The sequence below is a fragment of the Ischnura elegans genome, chromosome 2 (genome assembly GCF_921293095.1).
Source record: "Ischnura elegans chromosome 2, ioIscEleg1.1, whole genome shotgun sequence".
In the NCBI taxonomy this organism is placed as follows: domain Eukaryota; kingdom Metazoa; phylum Arthropoda; class Insecta; order Odonata; family Coenagrionidae; genus Ischnura; species Ischnura elegans.
The window spans coordinates 116,563,067-116,581,895 of NC_060247.1; the positions used below are offsets into that span (position 1 = coordinate 116,563,067).

The window sequence follows — 18,829 nt, forward strand, 5'->3', positions numbered from 1 at the left end:
CAATGAATGATAAAATAGGTAGTCACACTTCATGGAGGAAAATAATCAATATTGATGCTCCAAATTTTTTCATAAAACTGCAGGCAACATCGAAGGGATTTCGAAGAATTTGGGCGTGCGTCGTGCGCAATGTAAAATTCAACGTATTTCCATTCCTATCCCAATTAAGCCCGGAAAGTTCGAGAAATGGACGTCATACCTGCAATGGTACCGTGAAAGAAAAGCTTTTGTGTGATTGGTGTGAAGACAGTTAGGTTATGAGACAGCAATTCAACCACTGAGATGGCTGCATTTATGACCATGCAACTCTAAAAAACAGAAATTTTGAAAAACTCAAGAAAACCTTCCGTTGTTACGACCATTGCGTCATTTCGATTTCCGGATCATCGATCATCTACTGCATTACACTTTAACCTCTGTAACGACAAGGACAATTTATTTAGCAGTTAGTGATATTATGAGCTATAAATATTTCGTGCGAAAAATTGTAATAATTATTTCATTAAGATGCTCTTATGTGTTGACTAAATTAGCCATATAAACGCAAAAAGAATAACAAATCTAAAGCAAAACACAAAGCAACACCAACTCGAGCAAAACTTCCCTGAGACCATCCACCGATTTGAAGCATTCGAAGAGACAGAGAGGAAACAAAAGAGCACATTTGATGGAGCAGAGGATATAGTTACCCTTGCATGGGATGGACAGCAATCCCTCTAGGTCTCCCGAGGACGGTGGAATTCAGAATGGCCCTGCACATCCAGCCGAGCCTGTTTACATCAATTGGGATCACCTCAATCGTGGATCTACTTTCATCCACAAAGAAGAGCAGGTTGCTCACCCAGTCTAGAGCCATGCCTTCCATGGCGCCCACATCTGTTGCCACTAATGTCTCAGGCAATTCCTTCCCATCTGAAATGCACTGCCTCTGAAAATTGAGACGCGAAGTTAAAACAAAGAAAAACAACATTAATATATCCTCAAATATTCAAATGATATGAATACGTACTCCAATAACATCATCATCGATATCCGCGCAATACACACAATTGTTTCTCAGGTAAAATTCAACGGCTATATCATTTTTAAGGTTTTCAACAAGGAGGACCTGAAGTTTTTGGTCTTGTAGCCCAATACGTAGAATTATCTTCCTTTAAACCTGTTTGCAAGGATGAATTCCTTTTTCTCCCTGAAAAAATGCAGAGAAATTAAGTTTCAATATGTAAATAGTACAAAATGAAAATCCAAGCCAAAATTAAGTGCATGCCTTACAGGCATTTTCGATTACTTATATGGGCATGATAGAAGATCTGGTAGGAAACGTGTTTCATAACCTCCTTCACAACTATCCCCAGGAATTTTGACATAGCCCTTTGTCCTGTTGTACATCTGCCCTGGGCGGCAGGAGGCGGAACAGCGTATGGATCACAGCTCACGGACCTGATCCTAATGCACTGGTGAAACTCAAGATCACGTTCAAATCCATCGTCTCTGAAAGAAAAAATTCATTATTTACTGGAATTGGTCATAAAAAATACAGAAATGGCTTGCATAGAATTGTAAATCAATCCATACTATATTATTTGAATAATTTATTCCTGGAAAATTTTGGAAAAAAATGCTGTTAAAAAGATGATGCTCAGAAAATAAAGGAAATATGCTACGCTACTTGGGGTTGGTATAGAGCGTTCCACATTTAGTTGACCTACGGGCCTTATGGAGAACAGTGTTGCCAAGCTTCCGCTCCGACGGCAGGCATCCTGAAAATGTATGCACCCACACATAATAGGGCGCTAAAATGGTTTAGTTCAAAAAGGAGTTAGGGATCTCACGAAAGACAGAGTAAATTTAGGAATTTTTTAGCGTACATTAGAATACCTTTGCTGCAATATAAAACGAAAAGTCTTTTGATATTTTACGTATGTGTTTATTCAAAGAACAAGCTGAATAATGAATAATCTGTAATATAAAAAATAACAATAAATTGAAGGATAATAAAAATTATCGCCATTCCTGAATGAGACAAAATTGTATTCCTTCCATGTTATGCAATATTTTTTGGCTCTGGCTAGTATTACGTGAAATGCGATGTTGTATAAGACAACGATGTTCATATCAACGGATAATTGGGTTTTTAATGTATTCATGTAAGGGAAACGCCTATTTCCACTGACGTAAGCGGTAAGACGTTTTCCGTAAGAAAGGTGACCTAATTGATACCTTGCTTCTAAGCATTCATACGTGCCGTAATTATGCGGAGAGTGTTAATAAAAACTCAGGGATAAATTGAGTAGACAATCAGGAATAAGTAGTAGCCGACTCTTTTTACTACTCCAATGATCAACCATGGAAAGTCCTACTTGAAAAACCATCCATAACTTTTTTGAAATTTTCTCTCATATCAGTGTGGATCCAAACATTATCGACTCATGCAAGGAGATAAAACGCAATTAACTCCATGAAAACAATATAATAAATGTATGCGTAAATATGTTAGAAAAATAATTCACTACCACCAGAATAATTGTCACCCAGCATAATTTTAGGACGAGGTAAGTAAAGAACATTCCTGACAACATTGAATACAAGTATTTTAACGCCTTGCTCACACACGCACCTATTGGGGCTACTGCTTATGTTTTTTAAGCATTGTTCTCTTCTTCAATTTATTGACTATGGTTTGACCAGCGTTATGATGCAATTTGTGACGCAGATAAATTATGAATAGCAGTAATCTTTCAAATCTCAATAAAAACTCCTTGCCTGAGGATTAATACTACACGAGCGTCGTAATCAGCAGAAACACAAAAAAGGTAATAAATGGTAACCGTCCCTCCATGCCTTCTCGTTTAGGAATCCGACAGACTTTTCACTCCCTTAATGTAGCGGGATGTGCTCGGCTGTGGCCCTGGCTCCGCGGTTGGAGACGATGTCATACGAACAATCAACTTCTCTATATCATTCTGCTAATTGTCTGCGTGCCAAATGTCTTTTGATTTGATTTATTTTCCACCTTCTTGACGTGTTCAACATAGCTCTTCCAGTTGTCCGAAGTAATAGTATCAAATCTTTCTGCTCTCAGTTCTCCATTTCAGTCTTCTCGAACGTTGAATTCTTCATGCCGACGCACAGTGGGCTAGAATAAAAAAAATCTGGCCAAAACCTCAAAAACGATTTTTTTGAGATAGGAAGTTGTAACTTCGCATATATACTCTCAACTTAATTGTGCATTACTTTGCAGTTTAATTTTTTCCTGTGTTTTTACGCTAAAAATATATATGTGAGGTCAAAGTTGAAAAAATTTAGTGAAAAATGACCATCCTCGATTTTTTCTGAAAATTGCCAACTTTATTCTTGTGCAGTGGTTTCATGAATAGTTTATCGAAAAGACTGTTATACCATCTTAATTGGCATATCTATTTCTTCAATTTGATGGGTTTTTAAAGATTTTGTTTCATCAATAACCAAAGATTTCTAATGAAATGGTGGAGCCTGTTTTCAGCCCATTTTTTTACATAAACGTAGAGAAAAAGTAGATATTATCATCGACTTACACTAAGTAACTTATATAACCAACTGTCTTTCGTGGCTTATGAGCTTCTCACCTTTTCTCCTCTTCATTGTACCGGACATGTTGATTGGGTGCGTTACAGCAGAGATAAGTGTAAAAAACACTTCACAATTCTCAAACTCAGCAGACCACACAACACTTGTTCACTCCAAAAAATGCAACGACAAACTGAACGCCTTCGTAAATTCTTCCCACGGCCCCTTCGGCTAGGGTAGCTTCTGGTGCAGATGTTTCATGGTACCCTGTGAAAGAAACTTGAGGAAAAACCAAAGCCACCTTGTGTAGAAGGCTTACACTGGATGGGGTAGTGTTTCGCACAGATTATGAAATATTCTCTTTCTTGGTTTCCGCGGTGGGACCGAAACACCCAAGGCGAAAGCGTCGTATTTCCAAGCCGCTTGCTTACTTTCGTGTATATCAATGTATTGAGATAAAAACACTACTGCTGCGACGTATGAGTATCCTCTTTTTAGGATATCAAACGATTAGATACATACATTTTATAGTATGCATTGACAAAAAACTCCTTTTCCGTTAGAGAATTTCCCTCTGCGCACAAGAAAAAGCATGAAGCCCGGCCCAGCGGCGCCGTAATATTATTTCTTGATATCAAGACCTTGTAACTCCCTTCAGAATTGATGTAAGTTAATGATTTTTTCACCACAAATGACTTTGTATTTTTCTTCCTATTTGATACGCAGCATATAGGGACCTACCACGTAAGAAACGTAAGTTAGTAAGAGACTACTTTTTACCTTGCAAAAATCAAAATGTTATTGTCCTAAAGGGTATTAAGTCGGCATAACAACATTTGAACTCCATCATTATTCAATTGGTGAAGACCTTTAAAGAGGAATTAGTGTGAAGAATTTGGTGCAGAAGATTCGATTCAATACAGACAATGGTCAGGCAGTAATTGCGAGAAGAAGATAAAGTAAAAAAATACACGTTTATGACGGAAATGTAAGGAAATGTTTTTTATAACTTTTGTTATAATTTTTATCGAAAAACTATTACAAGCAACGAATGCAGCATCTCTTTTTACATAGGAATACAATTTGATTCAGTGTGTAGCGCAACATTAATTTTCGTGCTGTCATTGACAACACCGCGCTCCCGGCGTTATGGAGATTAACATGGGAAACGATTCTACGTAAGAGCCCATACTGTCAACTAAATGTGGAACGCTCTATAGAGCAGAACCATAGTATATTACCAAAAAACAGTTATCGGCCCAGACTACAAAATTATGAACATTGCTGAAATTCATGAGATAACTTATTCAAGTCTTTGCCCTTGTGTTGGTTGTTAAAATTTTGCTCTACCAGCGCTGGAAAACATTATCCTAGGCCCTCAGGTAATGAAGGAAATATCCAGGAAGGACAAAAAGGTTTTGAGCCACCAAAGGACTTTTTCCTGAGATTATGGTTGCTTGTATTTAATGGTCAATTAATCGCATTTTTACAATATGTTATACTCTCCCTTGTGCTGACAAAGGTTAAAGGATTTCAATCGGGTATATTTCTACAAAAATTGTGTCGATCTTCTGAAAACTTTAATTTTTTTCAGATCTAAAGAATGTTTAATTTTTACATCAGTAACCAAGGGTAACAAAGAAAAATGTTACTCGCACACAAGGTGGACAATATTGATAACAACACGTGATAATCTTTTGAAAATGGATCGGACGGCTGATTTGCTGCTCCAAATGTAAGAGAAAATAATACACAAACAGATACGTTATTTAATGTGTGATATTTCAAACCCCAGCATCAGCTTTAATGACTCAAGACCACATTAAGACCACATATAGCAACGATATTATATTCTTTCGAAATAAAATGTAATTATTTTTATCATCGAAATCGGAAAAAAGGGACCATGTTGCGATTGGTTCAGTACTTTTATTGGTTATCTCGGACAAAGACACTCTTCGAACGGTTTCAAATGTAAATCTAGTTACCAATAATTGTGCATTTTAAAATGTGAGACTGTTACTGAGAACTTGGGTATAATATCGGAAATATCAGGAAAGCCAGAAATTATTCTTTTAAAAAACTATTTCAACGTGACCAAATTCTTGCTAACTATTCAGCTCTGTCTTCCGCATTCTTTCTCAATGGAATCTTGATCTTTCCTTTGTGTCGCTAAACACGCATGCCCCCCACATCCTCAACACCTGATTCTTTTTTCTGGAAAGTAACCCTTCCCTAAGCCACCTTCGTAATACGAAGCGCAGCTCTCTCCCACGTTTTGGATTCCCGTTTCGTTTCGCATTCTTCTCCTTTCTAGTCCCTGTTGAGCCCCACTTACCACGTAGTTTTCCTTTGTAAATTCCCAACCCTTCCTTTACCAGCGGCACTCGCTAATTCCTCAATGGGATACCGCAGTGGCGTAACTAGGAATATGATTTGTGGGGAGTGGGGGGCCTTTGAGGGGGAGTGATGAAAGGGGGTAAGTGGGGACTACCCCCTCAGAAAACGGGGAGTTCATTAAAATGTTGAAACATACCATGCCTGAAAATGCATTTTCCATCATTTTGGCACTTAAAATGTAATTTTAAGCAGATGCAGTTGCAATATATATCAAATCCAGAAAATATTTTTCTAAAGCATTTTGATTTATCAGAGGCATTGGGGGGGAGAAATATCCCCTAATCCCCTCCTATAGTTACGCCACTGATATGCCAAAACTCTCTAAGCTATTAATCTTATATCTCCCATTTCTTCTTTCCCGAATTCGTTAGATATTTTCCTTCCCTTTCATAACTTCGCCCTCGTCTTTGAACCCTCCTCTTTCCCCTTTTTCGGAAGTAAACCTATTATGCAGGTTTGTCAATGGAAACTGCATACAAATTTTTTGAATGCGGGACTATAGGAGTATTAGCTTAATATCTCACGCAACGAAAGTGGTACTGAGGATATTGAACAGACGAATGGAGGCGAGGGCAAACGAGTATTTGGGCGATGATCAGTTTGGTTTTAGAAAAGGGAAGTCAACTCGTGACGCAATAGCGATAATTGGGTCCCTGGTGGAGAGGAACTTAGAATATTACCAGGACGTGTATGCTTGCTTTGTGGATTTTAAGAAAGCATTTGATAGAGTGGAGTGGGTAAAGTTAATGGATATTTTCAAGAAAATAGGTGTAGATTGGAGGGATAGGCGTCTGATTCGTAATCTGTATATGGCACAGACTGCGCAAGTGAGGGTAGCGGACGGTGAATCTGGGTGGGCAAGAATGGGCCGCGGAGTGAGGCAAGGCTATCCTCTATCGCCGATGATCTTTGACGTGTACGCTTAAGAGATGGTAAGGGAAGCGTGGGATGAGTTAGAAGATGTAGTGAAAGTAGGAGGAATGATGTTCAAATCACTTAGATTCGCAGATGATCAGGCGTTCATTAGCCAGTCAGCGAGGGGCTTCAGGCTTTAGTGGATGCGTTACTTGAGCGTTGCGAGGAATATGGGATGAGGATTAATCACAAGAAGACCAATGTTACGCGATTTGTAAAGCCTCACTAGCAAGGAATGTTAGACTTAAGATAAAGGTGGGTGGTGAAAAACTTGAGCAGGTTGAGCAGTTCAACTATTTAGGCTCCGCGTTAGAGGAAATCGGATACAGTAGTAACGATATTAGGAAGACAGTTGCATTAGCAAAGGAGGCGTTCAGGAACAGAAAGGAGCATCTGGGAGGTTCACTATGAAAGGATTTAAAGAAAAGACGAGTGAAGATTCTGACCTGGAGTGTAGCGCTTTACGTTGCAGAATCGTGGACGCTACGGAAGATAAATAAATAAAAAAAAGGAGGATGAGGGAAGACTCGAGGCATTCGATATGTGGGTGTGGTGAAGAATGGAGAAAGTGAAGTGGACGGACAGGAGAGGAACGACGAAGTGCTGGACATGGTGGGTGAGGATAGGCAGCTATTAGATGAGACACGGAGGAGGCAGAAGGTATGGATGCAACGAGTACTTAGCGGGGATGGGATGTTGAAAACAGTGTTAGAGGGAAGAACGGTAAACGAGGGAGGGGAAGGAAAAGAATAGGATATTTAGATAGAATAAATGGTAGTAGGCCCTATTGTGCACTGAAGAGGGAATCGCATGATGGAAGGGGAGGCTCCCGGAATCTTTCATAAGCACTCCATGGACACCTACCTTAATGAGTAGGATACTTTAATAATAATAATAATAATACATAAATGGTTACAAAATTATTGATATTATGTGTATTCAGATATTTATTGATTTTCGCACAGAATGTTTTAGTCCAAACCAATTTTTTGTCTTCGATAATTATTAATTACAATATTGAATTAAAACTTTAATACAGGATTTTTTTTCAAGTATACAGCATCAAGTTTGCCGTGTGTCTCTTTCTCTGTGTTTCCAAAGAGTTTTTTTCGGGGTTGATATGCTTTCGTCACACTTGTCCCCCATGTCTTTTCACTAGCTTCCTGCTAGGTGCTCTTTATTTTCCACGAATTCAGCATTTACTGCCTCCTGATTGACGTCAGTGATGTCCTTGTGGTCAATGACCTAGTTGTCGTGGTTTTTGTTCCATGGGCCGCCGCATGACGTCAGCACTGTCCTTGCAGCACGAATGAACGAATTTCCTCGTGCTCGCTCGTTGCTATCGCTTTGTTTTTATGTGCGATCTGATTCTCGATTACGCCAGTTATTGGTTGCAGACCACTAAATCTATAGATTTATTCATTTTTTACATACCTAATTTCTTATTTGGAAAATAGAGCGAAGACATTTTTTTTCATTCACCTCCAGTTTTTTGAGTGACTCCTTTCTCAGACGACCAAACCATGCTGCAGCCGCATACAAAATTATTGTTCTTATGTATGTTGTATACATTTGTTCCTTCATCTCTTTTTGCGTCTCCGGGCTTGTTAACATGCCAGAGAGAATGGCCCGCGTTATGAAAGTTTTCATGACGACGTGGCTGACATTATCACTCATGTTTAGTTTTTCGTCGATCTTAACTCCAAGATATTTAGCACAACTTTGCCATTTAATGGGCTGTTGGCCAATTCTTAAGCCCCTGCCTGTGTCGATTTTCGTCCCTTGTCTGAGGAAGGCAACTGCTTGTGGCTTCGACTGGTTTAGCTCAAGCCTCCATTTTCTATACCACTTCGTGGCTTCATCGAGTGAGTCTTGGGCATACTCTTTTACCAGCCTCCAGTTCCTACTTTTGGCCAAAATACATCCATCGTTGGCATATAATGCACGGTTTGTCATCCAATTCCCGTCTACTGGGAAATCTGCCATTTACAGATTGAATAGAGTTGGGCCTAAAACGGATCCTTGTGGGACTCCTGCTGCTTATGTCCTTTTCCTCGCTTAGGTTACCATTCCAATTTACTTGAAATGTTCTATTCTTAAGGTATGAATCTATAAAGAGTAATCCCCCCTAGGAAAACTCGTCATTTCTAGTTTGTGAAGTAGCCCATCGTGCCATACTTTATCAAAAGCTTTGCTTACACCCAGGAAGATTCCTATTGTCACCATTTTTCTCTTAAAATATTCTTCAATGTATTGGAGGACCCTTTGGACTTGATGTGTTGTGGATCTTCCTCTTCTAAATCCAAACTGATCTTTTGGAAGTAGGTTTATGTCTTTTATGGCCTTGGTTACTTGTCTGCTACACATCTTTCAAACGGTTTGCCCAGATTCGAAATCAAAGAGATAAGGCGAAAGTCGCTGGCTTTTATTTTCTTTCCTCCCTTCTTTGGGATGCACTTAATTACAGACTTTTTCCAGATTTTCGGAAAGTAACCGATTTTCAGTGTCCGGTTAACTATCTCCAGGAATAGTTCTTTAGCCTTGTCTGGCATCCGTTTAATGATTTCGTTGGGGAGGCCGTCTTCACCAGTTGCCTTCCTAGTTGGCAAGTTTTTTAGGATCTCTGTCAGGGTATTCATCGTCACTATCGGGATATCTTTTTTGGCCATTTGTTGCAGCCATGCGTCTTTGTCAAGCGTAAAATTTGGTGTTTTTAGTCTGACCTTTCCAGGCGTGAAAGTGTTGGCTAGGACTTCACTCATGTATCAGGCTTTTTCCGTTGGCATCACTATCTCTTCATCACTTTTTTCGATGATTGGGTCCTCTTTTAATCTTTTCCTAAGTTTGTTGACGAGTTCAAATATTGATCCATCTTTGTATTGAGGTTTTTGAGTTGTATTTTCCATTTTTCCAATCGTAAATCCTTGATTTCTCTTTTTACGTCTTTGTTTAGGGGTTTGAGTTGTAATTTTAGGCTCCTCGTGCCTATTTCATTGTATATTACTACTTTTCCTCTTCTTATCTTGACCTTGTTCAATTAACTTTTTATGATGTTTCTTGGAGTTTAGGTCTAATGAAACCAAGTTATAGCCAACGTTTCGATTTATGGTTTTTATTTATTTTATGGTTTTGATATTAATATACCAAATAACATATCCAATTTTCTAAGCTTAGGTCCAAAATTTGCTCTCCCCTATACAATTAAAAATTTTCCAATGACACAACTTTTAGCAGACATAGACAATATTATATTTGAATTGAATAATTCATCAATTCACAAATCAATTCACGAAACAAAATCAGAGCTCAATGCACAAATAAAATTACTAACTTCATTCAAAAAGAAAGGTACTTAAACTTTAAATCGTCTAATATGATCAATCTACTGCATAAAACAAAAGTTTTTTTTATTTACCCAAATATAATTGTACTTAAAACTGACAAAACTAATAACACAGCAATAATGTATAAAGAAGAATATGACAAAAAAATTAATGATTTACTTGATGTTAATGGCATATATACGGAGATTCCAAAAACTAAAAACTTCACTTCAAACTAAAGTAAATACTGTGGTTAAAAAACTTTTTAATGAAAAGGAAATAGACTTTAAGACTAAATGTACATTAACAAAAAACAGTGGTACTCCTCCAAAATTGTATGGTTTAGTTAAAGACCATAAAACTAACATACCACTAAGACCGGCGGTGAGTTTCATAAATAGTCTTACTTATGAATGTGCCAAATTCCTTGCAAGCATTCTTAAGAAACTATCCTCAGACAAATATAACTTAAAGGATTCATTTCATTTTTATAATAAAATTAAACAACAAACAATTCCCTTAACTCATAAACTATGCTCTCTAGAGGTTAATTCTCTATTTACAAACATTCCACTAGACCTATTAAATAACATTATTATAGAAAATTGGCCTCTAATATCTGATCATACAGTATAAAACAAGGAAGAATTTTTTGAATTGTATGATATTACTGTCAATCAAGGATATTTACAATATAAGGACCGTCAATATCAGCTAAAAAATGGAGTTCCCATGGGTTCCCCAGTAGCGACCATTTTAGCTGATCTGACGATGAACCATCTCTTAGACAATATAATCACTAGATTGCCTTTCAAAATTCCTTTCATTTACAAGTTTTTGGATGACTTATAGTTAGCACTTCCCAATGACAACAAAGAGGACACCATTTTAAATTATTTTAATAGTTTCCACCCTAAATTGCAATTTACAATAGAATATGAAAAAATAATACTCTACCATTTCTTGATATGTTAACTATTAGAAATCACGATGGGTCCATTCAGGTAGATTGGTGGAAGAAACCACACAAATTGGACAGATTTCTAAATTTCCAATCACATCACCTTCTTAAACATAAAATAAATGTAGCACTTGCACTAAAATTTAGAGCTCTGAATTTGAGTGATAACATATTTCACGAATAAAACCTTAAAATAATCGAGGATATTCTGAAGAAAAATCATTTTCCAAAAAAACTTATACATTCTATACTTCACAGAAACAACGCTTTATTTTCACATGTCAAAAAATTCACTAAACAAAAAAGATTCATCAAATACAACATCCTCATACCGTGCCATCATATATATTGGTAAATTATCTGAGCAATTATGAAGGTATTCAAAAAAATAAATTATAAAATTGCACACAAAAATCAGAATACTCTAAACAAGCTCCTATACACAAAATTAAAATCTGAAACCCCTAAAAATCTGAAAAGTAATATAATATATAAAATTTCATGTCTCGATTGTAACACTTGCTATATAGGGCAAACATCACAATATTTAAAAAATAGGATTTCACAACATAAATCAACAGTAAAAGGTGGTATAACACTGTGTGTTCTTGCTAGCCACAGCATAAGCAATGGCCATGTTTTTGATTTTGACAACGCCGAAATTTTAGATCATGAGATTATATTGAAAAAAAAAGACTTTTCAAAGAAATGCATATCTAAGACAAAAAACAGTTGCAATAAAAAAACAGACATTGATAACCTCAGTAAAATTCATTTTTATTTAATCAATCAAAATTAATGGTAACTATGTGTGGCAATACCTTAGTAACACAACATCAATAAATATGTACAAAGTTAAGAGGTGTGTCAAAATTTTTTGTGTATTCTATTCTGTTCTTATATATATATATGTGTGTATACTTTAAATTATATTACCGTATAAAAAACGTGATCGTAACATTTTTATGTAAGATATTGTATATCGTTGTTATCTTTGTATTTTATATTGTTCATGTTTTCACTTTCATAGCCCTGAGGATGATTTTACATAAATCGAAACGTTGGCTATAACTTGGTTTCATTAGACCTAAACTCCAAGAAACATCATAAAATGTTATTTCGTTGTATTTCTTCCTCGTGTGATTTCACTTTTTGATCAGTTCCTTGACTTCATTTGTTAGCCTCAGGTATTCCGCCGGTCGTTTCTTTTTCTTAGGTATTGCCTTGTCTGTTACGACTTTGATTGCCTTCTCAAGAACATCGACTAATTTGTCGATGTTTTGGCAGTTACGTCACGTTTCCACATCGTTAGCCTTGATGAAATCTGTTGTGGCCTTGTCAAACAATTGCCAGTTTGCTAGGCAATAGCAATGTCTAGGTCAGTTATCAAGCTGTAGGACAGGCATAGTGCCAATATATTTCACGACCGGGAAGTGGTCGCTCATCAATTCGTTGACAATAACAGCCTTTTTACGTCGGAAAATGTTACGTGTCATCATGAAGTCAATTACGCTGTCTCCCCTAAGCCTAGTGGGTTCCGTTGGGGCAACTATGTCACAATTATTTTTGCAAGTCCATTTAAACGATTTCCTGCCATTGGCATTGGTCTTTGGACAATTCCAGTAAGGATGTTTCGAGTTTAAATCACCTTCAAGTATGGTGGGTTCGTCCGTAAGAATAGTATTATCAAACTCTTTATCCTCAAACTTTTTCTTTGGCGGTAGGTAACAAGAGAAAATGTTTATGACCCCGGCGTCAGTACTGACTTTGGCTCTAATTATTTCGAGGGCATCTAGGTCGTCATTTGAAGGAATGACATGGGCCGTAATGTCTTCCTTTATGGCAATGGCTATGCCGCCTGCAGACACATTGCCCCGTCAGTCTTTTCTAAAAGTAATGTAACCAGGGATTATCCAGTTCTTCCCTTCTGTGAGGTGCGTTTCTGAGATTAGACATACCTTGACATGAAATTTGTTTAGGAACTCGCAGAGTTCCTCCGTTTTATCACTTGTTTCCCTGTGCGTTCCACAAGGAAATGACCAATTGGAACTACAAGTGACCTGTTGACGACCCTTTCCGGTGATACTTCACCTGAGTGGCTGATATATCATCCAACAATGACTTCCCGAGGTTAAAGCCCTCATTTTCCCTCATTGTTGGGGACTAATTGCCCGAAGAGTAAAAACTAGTGATTTGTTTTCAGAGGGTTAAACAATCTCCACTAAATTTAAAACATTTTCTAAAAAATATTTTCATTTGTAGGCGTGTCTACGCGGTCGTTAGATTTAGGACTGGCCTGAGAATACCTTACTTTCGGCGTTTATCAAAAACTCCAGTACGCAGGAGAATGTTTGAGCTAATCAAATCGATTAAGATGGTGAATTCTTTTGTGTAACTTTTTAGCATGTTGTTGTTCGCAAACTTTTACAATTTATATGCTCTTTATTCCTGAAATAATAAACTTCAAACCAATAACTACTGTTATCATGAATATGTCTCCAGTTTCGCCTCAAATTTTCACCGTGGAACTAATTCATGGATAATATTTCATTGCCTTATTTAATGGAGTCCATTAAGTGTCACAAAAAGGCTCAGTAGCATATCTTCCAACAAAGTGCCATCGGCGATATTATCTCACAAATTTGCCGATGAGCCAGTGCCGAATCGCAGAAGGCTGCAGTTCTGCGTCAAAGGAATCATTCTTTCTTGCATAGTATTACAATACTGAATATAAAACCCTTCTAACGTCCATTCGATATTCGAGCATATCTCTCACAATTTCATCATAGTCCGTGGTGGTCGAGTGAATACTTCCTTGTCGCTATCTAACTGATAGCCTATTCGTTCAGATTATGAATATAATAGCTGACCCGGCGAACTTCCTACCAGTGGCGGCCGGTGGTAATATATTCAGGGTATGCACTGGAGAAGATATACGATGATGAAAAAGTTCAAATGATGACTGCCAAATTCCATTGAATGCATTGACGGACTTGGATCCTGAGCGCAAGTAGTGCAGGTGGCAGCTACACTACCTGCGAGTTACTCATCAAATATGCGCGTGCGCACTCACGTCGTGTTGAGTCTCCTCCCAGCGCCCATGTGAACATTGCATGCCCCCCCGCTTACCTCGTCCCGCCCGAGCACCGACAAGCGATCGCGTAGACCGAATATGCGTCCGGTGCCATGTCAGCGGACCGCACACTGTTTGTAGCTTCATATCCTATTTATATGTTCACCACCCAGCGAGGAGCAGGAGTTGGCAGCTGCCCCCCTAGACGTTCCCACTGTCCCTCTCATTGGGATTTTTCTTCCTCGTAGAAAAATCTCCCAGGGATGGTGGAAGAGAAATTGCGTAGGCATGGTTTCGCTAGGTAGGGCCCCTTTTGCTTACATAGCACTGGGGTGCTTTATCCCTACTCCCATTTCCTTCCAGCCCTTTCCCTTCCCTGGAGGCGCCGGCGGGCTCCGATCGCGACGGCGTCTCTATCCTATTTCCTTCCTCTCCGCCCCCTCCCCGGGTGTCCTGGCGTATAAGCCTCGGGCTTGGTTCCGGGCCCCGGTGTGTTGTATCCCGAGAGAGGGTTCGCCCAGAACCCTCTAAGCCATTGCCCCCCTAGACGCAAAAATCGCAAATGTCTTTTGGAAATAATTATTTCTTTCAGGAAAATAATTTGAAAATATAATCAAGAGCTTTTAGTTTCCTTAAATTGTTGATTTCATTCAATTTTTCCATGCTTAAATCTTACCTACAATTTGAACAACTATGGCTTGCCCCGCCCCCCAGTTTTAATCCCGTGTATGCCCCTGATGTTCACAGGATTTTTATCTATCTCGTTGTAAAGGAATGCATAGTTTTCTTTTATAATTCATTCACCTTTTCGTGTGCACTTGCTAACATGCGTATATACACGCGCCACCACTGCTTCCTACCGCTTACCAATGCAATCTTAGTACTTTCAATGCTGACCATGTAAAAGTCAGTATTATCCCCTGTGGCGGCTTCCGTTTTTAGTGCAAAACGCCTGAATCGATTCCTAAAGAGCTGGAAAAAATAATGAGAAAATTTCTGGGCCGTAATTTCATAGGTGTGCAATTTCTTATTTATGACGTGATATCACGTCAACCGCACAGAGAGATAGACGATTGATGCGGGTTGCTTAAGGTCAGCTTCAGCCCCGCGCCACCGTTTTCTTTCAAATTTTCTCCTACCTTTTCTCCCATAAGACCACCCCCTAGCATCAGATATTTAACACAAATGGGTTTCACATACCCTTTACTGCAGCTGCTTGAGATGGGCGGCACTCCGCTTTCAAGATAATTTTACGACGGTGCATTAAAATGTACCTAGGCGCGCACCACTTCTGTCGGCTGTTCGAAGGTTGGAGGGGGTGCGGAGAAGAAGCGAGGGGTGAAAGTTAGATAGTCGGTCCACTTATAAGAACTAAGAGAATTGCTTTCTTGGGATTTCCATCGGCATTTCAAAAAGATGGGTTGGCATGAGGAAAGATTTTGCTGACACGTGCCCTTTTCGGGCCATTGGGGTAGAGACTCTGGTGCCGAAGTAAACATGGATGTGGAAACAGAAAGAATCAACCCACATTTTCCTCATTGCTATCTTCAGAAGTCAAGCCAAAGCAAGCAGACATATAACGAGAAATCTTCATTCAGGCCACGTATCGCGGATATTACGATGAAAATTATTGTTTCATCTAGCTTGGAAATCTCTAGTTACTTCTTGCTTGTGTAAGGGCATTATTTTAATGGAAAATTGAATCACTTTCCATTAAAAAAAATTATATTTAACAATAACAAATTCAATAAATTCGATTGAAAACATTGTGTTCATTTCTCTAAGTAATCCGACAAAAATCTAATGTTTGTCCAACAATTTCGCGATCCGAACGACTCTGCGACGTCGCTCTCACCCTTCTCACAATCGAGGTGCAGAATAGACCTCAAAAGAGAGGTCTATCGCATCTTGCTCGCAACTCGGGGGCCACCTATCTGCTCTTCGGGGCCTATAACGAACGGCTAACCGCATGCCGTGCAACTGCGTATATGGTGTCGTACCGCCCGGAAGCACGTTCACCGCCTCAAAGCGATTTCGAGTGACCGCCGCAGAGTGCGGCCAAATGCTTAAAAGGTGGTCATAATTATTAAATATCATATAATGTGTTTGAAATTTGGAATAAAACAGTTTTCGAGGTCGCTTATTCCGAATATGATATTGAAATATTAAGAAATCTTATATTAAGCCAAAAAATTGGAATTTTTGCATAAATAAGACCGTAATTATTCCTTATATCCAGTGAAAAGGAGAATATTTTTAATTATATTATATTGCGAATATGACACATATGAAAATATGAAAAATATGATTTTGAAAATTATATTAAAACATTTCATAGCTTTAAGGCAATCGATTAATAATTTCATGAATTATTTTAAATGAATATCATCATTTTATGGCTATTTTTAAATTTCAAACATTCGAAACGAATTAATCTCCGATATTGTTACATGTATCTTATTGTACAAGTTATATGCATGTATACATGCTTATGTCTTAGAAATATATCCTGGAGCACAATAAGGTAGCAAAAAAATTTTAAAACATTATTGTATAACAGTCAATCTGCGTAGAATATGAACAGCCCCGCGACCACTTACTTAAAAAAATACAAGCACTAAATATAACCCGTCTCTAATTCGTCCCATGAATAATTATCTAAGCACAAAACTGCATTATTGAATAAACCCACTTATTATTTTAAATATTAAATGAAAACTAATAAATTAAATGTCTTTATATTAATACATAAAAAGTTAACAAACACATTTACATCACGCATTATTATAAAGTAGGTTTTCTACGTTGAATATGAACAGAGCTGCGCACACAGTCTTACAAACGTAAACACAAATTTCAATCAGACTTCGTTGCATCCAAAGAATCGTCTACCGATTCCGATGAAGATCCTGATTCTATCACGTAGGAGTCATACAAAATATTCATGGCTCCAAAACATAAAACTGTCGATGACTTGGACCGCATCACAATCTGACTAACAATAATCGAGTCGGAATGTAACATCAATCTCACGAACAAGTCACTACAGTTTTTTCCTGGAGCACTTTCGGGTATAATCTTCCCTGAATTTCCTCAACAATTTGTTGTACGCTTCCCGCGTTCCTCTGACATGTTTCCGATTGGTAACAATGAATTTTGTACGGCATTCCTTTCGTGCAAAAGTATTTAGGATTAACATTGTTGGCATGCAAAACCAATGATATAATTCAACAATAGCCGTTCTGTATAGATAGAGTACACTTCGCAGATATGTATAGTTATTCTATAGCCAGAAGAGAGCTTGTAAAACAGTATTAAATCTCTGAAGAAGCTCCAAATTGAGGCCTGTTATATTGGCGGAAATTTCAGAGTTCTCCAGCTGTGTTGTCGTCATTACTACTACCATACACCTGCTTTGGTCGGTTTAAACTAAGCTCCTTTTCAAGTCCTTCTCCTTCTTAGGCTCCTCCACCAAATTTTTAGCGTTTGTATTGCAGATCTGCCAGGTTTAAACTAACATTCTGAAAGCCACTTGCAAGCAGCATTCGAAATTTCGGATTCATGCATGCAACGTGGTTAAACTACATTAGGGATCCTTACTGGACGAGATATTTTTGCATCAACTTTGTATATACTTTGTCTTGAGTTTTTGTTGCGTCAATTCATTGCAAAAGAACTCATTTTGTTACGCTGATTATAAAGTAAGTGCTCCCTCCTGCATGCAAGGTGTCAACGAGCTGCGCGCTTCGGCGTCCATACGGTTTGAGGTTACTTACGTATTTCTTTATTATTTCACGAAGGGGCGGGTTGGGGCGATCAATTTTTTTATTTTGATAGCCGAGAGTTGTGGCGACAATATTATAACTATATAAGAGCATAGCAAAGCACTGCTATATAACTTCATGATGTTCGTATTTTTATTTTTTAATAAAAGTTGTGCAATTTATTGATTAATATTTATGTTCATAATAATTTTAATTTTGTTTTAATGTTATGGTAAAGCAATATTTTTTATCTATGCACATTTCTGCGTTCATTATATTTTTTAAATTTAAAATTTAGCCAATTGGGTAGCTGAGGAGGAGTCTAGAAGATGAGGGTATTTCGAAGCGAGAGGGAGGCTATGTATCCCAGCAGCGCACTTGTCACTTTGAAAGTGATTTTTACGAAGAATTGCACACTTACCTGCTTCTGGAACTTATTTCTCAGCAGCTCAAAAAAATGTCTTCCCAACCATGTAAAAAGAAATCATAACCCCGAACTTTTTTTTATTATGGCCACCTTTTATAGATTTGGCCCCACTGTGCGCCGGTCGGAGCTACACTACGGCTAGGGGTCGGAGTGATACCACAGCCGGATACCCTGCCCTAATGAGTGCGACCCCTTAGTGGAGGACGTTCGTTTACCGTTTTCAGGTCGAGCTGGTGTTTTTAAAGCAAAATATCCGACGAGAGAGAATCGGAAGCCTTCACAGTTTGTAATATTTATTATTAATATCTGAGCAGGGGCATAAAATATAGAACTATTATTAACGTGTATTGAAACAAAAACTTTTATAAAACCTAAATAACATCCTTTTAGCAGTCTGAACCACGGCCGTTGGAGGTGCGT

General features: G+C 38.1%; 1 protein-coding gene across 1 annotated transcript in view; it reads left to right on the plus strand.

Annotated features, from left to right (window-relative positions):
• The window catches only part of LOC124153241 (sortilin-related receptor-like), a 161,762-nt gene that overhangs the window by 99,462 nt on the left and 43,471 nt on the right, over window positions 1-18,829 (plus strand). The window lies entirely within an intron of this gene.